We start from the raw sequence: 10,274 nt of genomic DNA, 5'->3' as shown, positions 1-10,274 counted from the left end.
GGGAGGCTGTGCCACTGGCCCCTATAGAACACCTACTACATTAGGCCACACCACCAAGACGGAGTCGTAGCAGCTTTACCTGATGCATAGGAACAGCACAGGGGGGCTGCCAAAATCGGGAGACAAAGAAAGATGGCTCAAATGAAGAAACAGATCAAAACTCCAGAAGAAGAACTAAATAAAATGGAGATAAGCAATCTATTGGATACTGCAGAGTTCAAAACATTGGTTATAGGATGGATACTCAAGGAACTGCTGAGGACCTCAGCAGCATAAAAATGGTCCAGTCGGAAAGGAAGGGTACACGAATTAAAACAAAGAACAATTTACAGGGAAACAGCAGCAGAGTGGATGAAGCTGAGAATCAAATCAATGATTTGGAACATAAGGAAGCAAAAAACAACCAACCAGAAAAACAAAAAGAAAAAAGAATCCAAAGGAATGAGGACAGTTATAAGCAGCGTCTGGGACAAGTTCAAGTATTCCAACTTTTGCATGATAAGGGTGCCAGAAGGAAAAGAGAAAGAATAAGAAATTGGAAATCTACTTGAAAAAATAATGAAAGAAAACTCCCCTAATTTGGTGAGAAAAGTTGACGTGCAAGTCCAGGAAGCACAGTGAGGCCCAAACAAGATGGATGCAAAGAGGCCCATTCCAAGACACATCATAATTAAAATGCCAAAGGATAAAGATAAAGAGAGAATCTTAAAAGCAGCAAGAGAAAAGAGGTTACCTACAGGGGAGTTCCCATAAGACTGTCAGCTGGTTTCTGAAAAGAAACTTTGCAGGCTAGAAAGGAATGGTGAGAAATATTCAAAATCATGAAAAGCAGAGACCTACAGCCAAGATTACTCTACCCAGCAAAGATATCATTTACAATTATGGGGCAGATAATGAGTTTCCCAGGCAAGAAAAAACTAAAGGAGTTCATCACCACCAAACCATTATTATATGAAATGTTAAAGGGACTTACTTAAGAAAATGAACAATAAAATGGGAAAAAATACATATCTATTAACAATTGAATCTAAAAAAAAAAAACAAACCAAGCAAACAAGTAGAACAGAGACAGAGTCATGGATACGGAGAGCATTTTGATAGTTGCCAGATGGGAGGAGGGTATGAGGGAATGTGTGGAGAGATGAGGGGATTAAGAAGTACAAATTGGTAGTTACAGAATAGACAGGGGGGTGTTGAGAACAAGTATAAGAAACGGAGTTGCCACAAAACTTATGTGTGTCACCATGGAGCAAAAGAGGGATTCTCTGGAGGGAGTGAGGGATGCTGAGTAGGTGAGGGGAGAAACATAGTGGCAACTGTAATAGGGTAATCAATAAAATATAATTTTAAACAAGAAACAAACCACTCTGCTAAAATACACACAAAAAAAGTAGAGACATTCACTGAAGAAGATACAAGATACAAGAGACATTGTACCCAGGACAATGACACCTCAGTTCCCTTCAAAGTAGGCACCTTGGGACCTCACACAGTCCTCCCAGCATCTCTTTTACTGTTCAGAACTCTGACTAGTACAGTGAAGTTGTCGTTGTTCATGCATGTGCATTCCACTCCACTCTCCTTGGCCACCAGGTTACATTGATGTCTCGCAAACAGTTCCTGTTATATTGACCATGACTGGACTTCTCCCGGACAGACCTCGTATGCCCTTGTCTTCCTCCTCTGACCCACACACACCCTAAGGAAAGTGTGCATTCCCGGTGTGCCTCTGCGAGGAGGACCCGCAGGGCCCTTGGACAGTCATTGCCTCTGCTTTGGTCTAGTGTCACAGAGGGCCCCCAGCACGCTCACCCTGCCTCAGGGGGCGGATGAGGCCATCTCCTGGCAGCCCTGTGAGCCCCAGAAAGGCCAGCCTGAGGTGGACACAGAATAGTTGCTCTTTGATCTCACCAGAAGAACATTCCCTCACTGTGTGCAGGAACGATGACAAACGAAGCGTGGGGACACTCTGTGCACCGACAGGTTTTAGGAGAGTCCCCGCTGGGCCTCAGGAACTTTGCAAGGTTTGCCCTGTGGGCCACCTCTGGGGTTGGGATTGGCCAGGAGATCTTCAGTTCTGGTTTCAGCCCCCTTCAAAGGTGGTGGCCTTGGGTGTGTAACTGGAGGCAGGATGTGGCACAGAGCAGCGGGTGCTACAGAGGATTCAGGGGCAGGGCATCTGGGGTTGGGGTGGGCACCTTTCCCAAGTGCAGATGTTGAAAGCTGCAGCCTTTCGGAGGCCAGTGAGGCAGGACAGGCTCATGTGGTTGCGGCAAATGAGGATTCCAGGAGATTCGAGTCCCAAGGGGACTTGAGTTATTAAGGCTAATGGGTTCTTTTTGTACCCGTGGCATCATGGTATTAAAAAAACATTTTAGCAAAAGTTTGGGAGCCAGATACACCTCTGTTCAAATCCAGACTCCTGGGCTTCTGGACTATGAGGCTTTCCCCCCCTCGGGTTCCTTATCTTGCAGAACTAGTGATAAGCCATTGTAAGTAGCAGGGTAACTGCTCTGGGACATAGCAGGTGATTGATGAGTGTTAATTTCCTTCTGTTTTCTTTTTCTTAACTTTGGATGACCTTTGACATGATTCTTAGAACAGTCCTGGAACATAAACATATTTTTATTCCCTTTTGAGACATGAGAAATGGGAACAGAGGCATTTAATGGTTTGCCTGAGGCTACAGGGACAGAGCTGAGTCTGGACCCTGGAAGTCCTGACAGTACAGGAGAACTATGGACAAACTGTGTGTCAGCCCTGGCCCACCCCCACTGGCCGGGGGCCTCTCTGACCCTCAATTTTCTCATCTGTAAAGTGGGACAATAAGCATTCACTGCCTCGGCAGAACTTGGCTTGCTGTCTGTCTCCATCTCCTGCGTGTGTCTCTGATTGTGGTTCAGGGAGAGCTCCCTCTCTATATTCAATGGGCAATGGACCGGCACCAAAAATTGACTTGTATCCATGGCAACTGTCACCCAGGGAGCAGTGGGAAACAAGAGTCTTTTCTGTCCATCGCATCAAACAGAGCCAGTGCCCGGAGACCACCAGGCCTGACTCTCCTTCCTGGCCCTGGCTTCTCTCTTCAGAAAGGAGGTGTGTGTCTCCTGCCCCTCCTTTTTCCCTCCCAGGGCATCCTGGCTGAGTACTGGGGGTGCTGGGGACCCACGAGCCTGGGGGCCGCACAGCCAGGGCTGTGACTTCACACCCTGCAAAACTTCCCGGAAGCCCTGCTCCTCGGGTAACACGTGAAAGCTTGGGAAGTGTTTGTCAGTCATGTTCCACAGGGGCCTTGAAGTTGCTCGAGAAAGGCTGCGTTTGGTGGGGGTTCATCACTTCTGGAGAGAAGATCGGCAGCAGCTGGGGGAGATCCATGATCAGATTTCCCATGGTGGGAAGATGTGTTCTCTCTCCTCACCCTGACGCTGCTTTTGTATCTTCTCAAGGCATTTTTTCCTCCAACTGGGTTTTCGTCCTCTCCTTCCAGTGCCTTTTCTGGAGGGCAGTGATGATGCTCTGGTAGCAGCTGAGGAGGGACACGGACACCGGGACTCAAGATGATCTGGCTTGTCTTGATGGTCCCACGAGGTAAAATCCGATTTGAATGGAACTCTAAATGGGTTCTTTCAGTTGGGCTCCAGTGCTGAGCTAGCGGCCTTGGGCGCGTCCAGACAGCTCAGAGCGCTGTTTCTCCTCACGTGATCTTCACAGCTCTGGTCCTCAGACATGTTTCGTGAACAAGGGGGTCCGTGGTCATATGGATTGGAAATTGCTTCATGCTCCAACCCTTAAACGACCATGCACAGAACACACAGGGTGGGCAACTGTAGGTGTGCAGTTGTTCATATGGAAGATGAAACAATAATAAATAAGTAACGATCCAAGATAAACTGTGTCTCACATGCTCACAACTGTAACACTACTTTGGCCCCACCGTGTATTAAAGGCCCTGAGACATGGTACAGCTAAGAAACTAGTTCAGCATTATTTAAGCTCTTGTTTCCCAAACTTTCTTGAGAAGACTTTTTTTTTTTGCATTCACGTTTGTTCCACAAAACAGAAGTGTGGAATGGCTGGGCTGGAGATTCCCCCTGGTGCCAGGGCAGGTCTGGCCAATAGCCTGATTCCAGTGTATAGTTGGAATGAAACGTAGGGTCCACCTGAACGCAGGGGACTGTCTGTCCCATTTCCCCCATATCCCAGAATCACTGAGCTACAAAGGGTCTTAGTGGAGTTGGGGAGTGGGAGGTGAGTTGGGGGGAGCCTGGATCCCTATGAAACATTCCAGAAGGTTGCTGTCTGGCTTCTTGAGCATCTCTAAGAATGGGGAGTTCACAGCCTCCTGGGGAAGCCATTTGTTAGGGTGTAGGAAGTTCACCCCCTGTGCACCCATTAATTAGTGTCCTGGCCTCCAGAGCTCTGTGGCCTGGTCCAGTCCGTTGTGGCTTGTTATCCCTACAGAGGCTCAGTGGAGCCCCCACATTTCCCTCTGAGCCCTTTCTCTCTGGGGCTCCCCTGTTGCCTACATGGTATGGTCTAGGGCTCTTCATCAGCCTGTTCTCTGCCTCCTGCATGGGCTGTCGTTTGCTGGTGTCCTTCCCACGGTGCAGTGAGGAGAAGCAGGTCTGGACAGACCGAGCAGCGCCTGCCCCAGTCTCTGGTCCAGAAGGGTCAAGTCTGACCTCACCTGTTTGCCCATTTCCTAGGAAACAACTTATGCGTTGGGGAAAGTTTCTCCGATTGGTCTGTGCATGCCAAGAGTGGGATCTGAATCCCCATGGTTGCATTAGGTATTGCCCTAATAAGAAAGACTGGTCAAGGGTTTCCATTGTAGTCTTCTCAGCACAGGAGTCTCTGACTGGATAGAAAGTGTCAGTAAGTTGCCTTGTCAGTTCAGAAGCTGTCAGTTCGGAAGCCGTAATCTCCGGGCACCAGAAAACCCTCCTCAAAGTGTCTTAAACAATGAAGAACCTCTGTGAGCACACTGGCTCTGGCATCGGCAGCAGAGCCCTGGGGTGGCCTGACTCAGCATGCCTCCCACCTGCTCCTTCCCTCTGCCCCTCCATGGGTGCAGTTGTGTGAGCTGTGCCTGGGGCTCGCCAAGCTTTTTCGACACAGTCTCACCCTATGTGCCTGCCCTGCTCCAGGGAGAAAAGGGACAGTTTTACTCTTTCCTGTTCTTTCTCGATTCCTGATGTTTCAAGCTTCTTTCTTTTATCGTTTCCTTTCTTCCTGGAGCCATTCATTTAGGGTAGGTCTGACGGCGGCAAGTTCTCATAGTCTCCTTCATCTGAGCATGTCTTGATTGCATCTTTGGTCGTGAAGGGTATTTTTGCTGGATACAGAATACGGAGTTGACAGGTTTGTTTTTCTTTCCAGTTTTTTTTCTTTGTCTTTAGTTCTCTGAACTTGGATTATGATGTGTCCTGATCTGAATTTCTTCGGGTTTATTTCATTTGGTATTTGCTGAACTTCTTTAATCTGTAGATTAATGTCTTTTACTAAATTTGGAAGGCTTTCAGCCATTATTTCTCTGAATACTTTATTAGCTCCACATTCTTTTTCTCCTCTCCACCTCACTATCACAAATGTTTGGTCTTTGGTCACAGTCCCTGAGTCACTGGTCTCTGAGTCTCTGTCAATTTCCGTTTGGTCTATTTCCTCTCTGCTATTTATATCGGGTAATTTCTATTGCTCTATCTCCAACTTTGCCAATTCTTTCCTCTGCCAGAGTCATATTCACATTGAGTTGATTGTTTCAGTTTTACAGTTTTTCTTGTTCTTCTTTATGTCTTCTACTTCTTTGCTGAGACTTTCTGGGTTTTTTCTGTGAATTTCAAGCAGGTACATAATTGTTCATCAAAGTATTTTATAAAGCCCTTGTTACCTAATCCCAACACCTGTGTCACCTGGACGTTTCATCATTGACAGTCTTTTCTTGTTTAAGATGAGGTTTTCCTTGTTCTTGGTAAGTGATTTTGAGTTGTGTCCTAGACATTTGGTGTTATGTTGTGAGACTCTAGGTTCTATTTCATCTTTTTAAAAAAGGCTTATTTATTTTTTAGAGAGGGGAAGAGAGGGAGAAAGAGAGGGAGGGAAACATCAGTGTGTGGTTCCCTTTTGTGCTTGCCCTGCTGGGGACCTGGCCCACAAGCCAGGCATGTGCCTTGACTGGGAATTGAACCAGCGACCTTTTGATTCCCAGGTCAGCATTCAATCCACTGAGCCACACCGGCCAGGCCAATCCTATTTAATCTTTTCAGCAGGCAGTCACTCTAGTTAGGCATAGCCCACAGGTCCAGGTGGAGATGGGTGCTCCGTTCCTTGCCAGGCCCCACTGACACTGCCCCAGCCAAAGCCTCCCACCGTCAGGCCTCACCTCGTTGCCAGTGGACGGGGTGGAAGCTCCACTCCCCCCAGGCCCTGCTGAGTGGACTTTCAAGGGCTGTGCAAACCACCCCTCCCTTATTCTAGTAGTGCAGGGGGCACAGAAATGCACCTGCTGGGGTTTCTCTCGATCACTCAGCTCCTGAGGGCAGACTGGCCCCTCTGTATTCCTAACGTCTGGCACAGTGTGGCAGAGGCTGTTGTGCCTCTGACAGTCCAGCAGGGTCACGGTGCAGGTGAGGGAAGTGAGAGGAGACGGCACTAAAGGACAGGACAGGGGCCAGGCTGGTGGGGCTCGGCGGCCAAAGTGCTGAGTGTGGCCATTACCCCAAGGACACTGGGAGCCACAAGGGGTATCTGGCTGGGGAGTGACTGTCAGATCTGAATTCTAGAAGCTCTGACTCTTGGGCTGTGATGTGAGGGTGGGTTTGGAAAGAGAGGCACACCCCCCTTCCCAGACGGAGCTAAGGGGCACTGAGGCAGACCTCATCCTGTCCCCACCCTGCCTGGGGCTCCCACTGATGACTCGCTTTTCCTTACAAGCTGTGGAACTTGGGCAGGGGTTACCTTTACAGGCCTCAGTTTCCCTATCTGTAAACTCAGGTGTCTTCATACTGACCTCACGAGGGACGCAATGCAAAACACAAGGAGCCTCTCCTGGCTCCCTGCAGCCACCAGTCCTGGTTTCCGGGAAGCACCTCCTTCCGGTTGGAGGTGTCAGCTCAGTTCATTAGTTCAGTCTGACTTGCCAGCTTGCCCCCGGCCCGCCCCCGAGGGGCCGTGGAGTGGAAAAGGCTCCCTGTGGAGCCCAGTGTGCCTGTGGGTTCTGGCTCCGGGCCAGTGCCCGCCCTGGGAACTTGTTCCTGCTACTCATTGGCTGCCTTCCTTGGCCCCTCCTGGAGCTTGGTTACTGAAAGATGCTCCCTCCCAGGCCCCAGAGGAGGCTCCCACAGGCCTGCCCTCGGTGGTATCTCAAAGAAGAGGAGAAAACCCCAGAAAAGTACTGGAAATGCAGGGACAGGGTTCCGCCAGCAAGCTTGGGGTGCGTGTGACTCGGTCGGCCAGGCCTCCTGCCTGTGTGAACAGCCTCCTAGCTGCTCCCCTGCTCCGTATTTCACACGCCCGCCAACCCTTCTGCAAAGAGCATGGGGGGATCTGCCCGGGAAACTTCGTAGAGTGTTTGCGAGAGTGGATCTTCGCAAAATGCACAGGGTTGGCGAGGTCCCCGGCTCCCCTGTGCCCCTTGCATGATGAGGGTTAGAGCAGGGAGGGTAAGAGTGCGAACAGTTACTATGTGAGGGGGCACGTGCCAGCCTAGGCACATCTGGGCTGCTAGGCACGTTTTCTGGGTGCTGGTGGTGGAGGAGGCCCCAGGCTTTCTGCCATCTAAGCAGTTTGGGGGGAAGGCATTAGCAGTGATGAGGCACCTGCCATGGGCTAGACTTAATCACAAGCCTGTCATGAGCCCTATTAATCCTCACAGCATCCCAACAAGTCAGCACCATTGTTATCCCCATTTTATAGGTGAAGAAACTGAGGCTGAGGAAGGCTAAGCACTGGCCAGAGGGTGCAAAGCTGGAAGAAGCCAGATCAGGATTCAAACCCAGCTCTGCCTGCTGCCAAGGCCTGGGTGCTCACACCACCTGCCCGCCTGCCTCTAGAAGCAGCTTGAGAGCCATCCCGGAATTAGGACTAGGGGCCAACTGCAGCCAAACCAGAGGGTAACAGCTGGTGACCTTGCCCCAAGCCTGCTGAATACACCCTGGCTCCGGTCACCATGCAGTGGGGCCCAGTTCTCTCTCTGGTGGCCCCTCAGGGCAGGTTGCCCTCTTGGGAGTACCCAGTGCCTGGGCAAGGCCCAGAGGAAATATGCCAAGGGGAACGGTCTCCTGGCTCCCGCTCTCCCCATGCAGGGAGCAGTGGTTGCTATGCAGCCTTGTTTATTCAAGGAGAGCCTGGCAGAGAGCTGGAGCTCCGGCAGCAGGGCCAGCGGCTGCCCCCAGCACCTGCCCAGACAGGAGGCCCGTAGCCCGGGGCTGCGAGGCTGAGCCCAGGCCAGCACAGGCCAGGTGTGGAGCCACCCTGTCTTTGCCTCCCCGGATACACCAGCAGCACCATCTGCAGAGAAACCGCGGAACCTGGATTCCTCTGGTGACAGCGGTTTAGCTTCTGCACAGAGCAGTCAGAGGTGATGTGTCCACCGAGCTGTTTGTGGGGGAGGGGAATGGGAGGTGGGTCAGGGCACCTGAAGTCTTTGGAGGGGTGTCAAGGGCCTGTTCAGGAGCAAGGACACAGGGTGCGCTGGGAGGAGAGGCCTCATGTCTCGAAAGAAGGCTGTTTGACCGTGGGGAGGTCCCTTCCTCTCTCTGGGCCATGCAGCTGCAGCTCTGGAGGGGGAGGTGGTCTCCGACCCTGTGAGCCAAGGAAGGAGGGGCTGCCCCAGGCTGTCCTCACCCCAGCCATGCTCTCTGTCACAGCTCTCTGATTTGGGGGTAAACCCCGTGCAGCACAGATCCCCAGCCAGCCAAGGCTCCCTGAAAGTGCCAAGGTTGATGGTGCTGGTGGGGTAGGGTGTGCAGTGTGGAGGCTGTGTGCTCAGGGGCCTGGGGTGCCTGGGGAAAGTGCTGGCCTTGGAGGGGTGCCACCTCTTACTGGCTGTGTGGACTCAGGCTCTTCTCATTCTGAGCCTCAGTTTCCTGACCTGTAAGGGGGGAGCTGAACAACCCTCCCTCAGGCTGCTCACGAGGAGGGCAGATAGGAAGGAGGGCAACTCAGGTGGTAGCCCCTGTGCCAAAGGGGAGCTACTTTTGTCGGGTCCGTTATCATTGAGGAGATAATCGTGTTCCTTTCCACAGCAGATTTCAGGCTTCTGAAACAAGGGTTTCATGCACCCTTCCTCAGGACAAGGGCCCACATTGGGTGGGGACCTTGCAGGCCTGGTATTTCCTGCAGGGCCTTGGAGGGGCTGAGCGGGCTGTGCTCTGCGGGTGCAGCGCTGAGCATGGTGCCCAGCCCCAGAGGGATGTGCAGGGCAAGCACCTGGGCTGTGCCTGAGCTGGGCAAGCCCCACACAGCTCTCCAGCGTTGCCCTGGTGCAGTGGGGCCCCCGCAGCCTTCCAACCCCAGGCTGGCCGGCTCCCAGCCCTGGTCCATCTTGGCCTGTGGAGCCCTGGCCTAGCCAATCTGAAGAAAGGAGAGTGTAGTGGGAGCAAGTAATGGGGAGACCTCCTTCTGAAGGTCTCCTGTGGGCCCAGGGACACCCCAAAGGCACCAGACCCTGCTCACCAGCATGGATGCTTGGAAGTTTATTATTTTCTTTGGACTCAACAGTCTGCAGACAGAGGAGAGCATAAAACTCACAGTTTAAAGAAGGATTATGCAGTGAATGTCTGTAGCTGCTGCCACCTGGGTCTACAAATAGACACTGGTCTCCCCTTGAGCTTTGAATAAACAAAGTCGCACTTCACCGAGTCTTCGTGTCTGGCTTCTCTCACCGGACACTGTGCTGTGGAGCCTTGTGTGGAGTTGAGTAGGGCAGGGGTTCGTTTTCTCTGCTGTGGAATATTCCACGGCACGTGTACACCGTGGTTTATTTCTCCATTTTCCTGGGGGGCACTGGGACTATTTTCAGCTTTTGACTGTTACCCACAGAGCTGCTACGACCGTTCTCATCCTTCCTTCCTGGTTCACATGCACAAGGTTTTCTCTGGGCTAGATGCCTAGGAGCAGAGCTGCTGGGTGCAGGGTGTGCACATCTCTCATTTGGAGATGAAGCCAGGCCGCTTCCCCTAGTGGCCGCGCCCCCTTCCGCTGCCCCAGGTGGGCACGAGAGCTGTTCTCTCTGAGTGTCGTCAGCGCCTGGCGTCGGCTGTAATCTTGGCTTCTGC

The 10,274-nt window shown here is 51.8% G+C and overlaps 1 protein-coding gene across 4 annotated transcripts in view; it reads left to right on the top strand.

Annotated features, from left to right (window-relative positions):
- The first annotated feature begins 8,382 nt into the window (after nucleotides 1-8,382).
- TOGARAM2 (TOG array regulator of axonemal microtubules 2) overlaps nucleotides 8,383-10,274 on the top strand; it is a 46,427-nt gene continuing 44,535 nt past the window's right edge. For all 4 annotated transcript variants that reach the window (XM_037066851.1, XM_037066850.1, XM_037066853.1 and 1 more), the window contains exon 1: nucleotides 8,383-8,575. The gene's annotated coding sequence lies outside the window, so the exon portion shown is untranslated. The remainder of the gene's footprint in view (nucleotides 8,576-10,274) is intronic.

The sequence above is a fragment of the Sturnira hondurensis genome, unplaced genomic scaffold (genome assembly GCF_014824575.4).
Source record: "Sturnira hondurensis isolate 20B ecotype Veracruz unplaced genomic scaffold, ASM1482457v3 Scaffold0016663, whole genome shotgun sequence".
Classification (NCBI taxonomy): Eukaryota; Metazoa; Chordata; class Mammalia; order Chiroptera; family Phyllostomidae; genus Sturnira; species Sturnira hondurensis.
The sequence above is the reverse complement of the archived record's forward strand: the minus strand, read 5'-3'. Positions and strand labels throughout refer to the sequence as shown.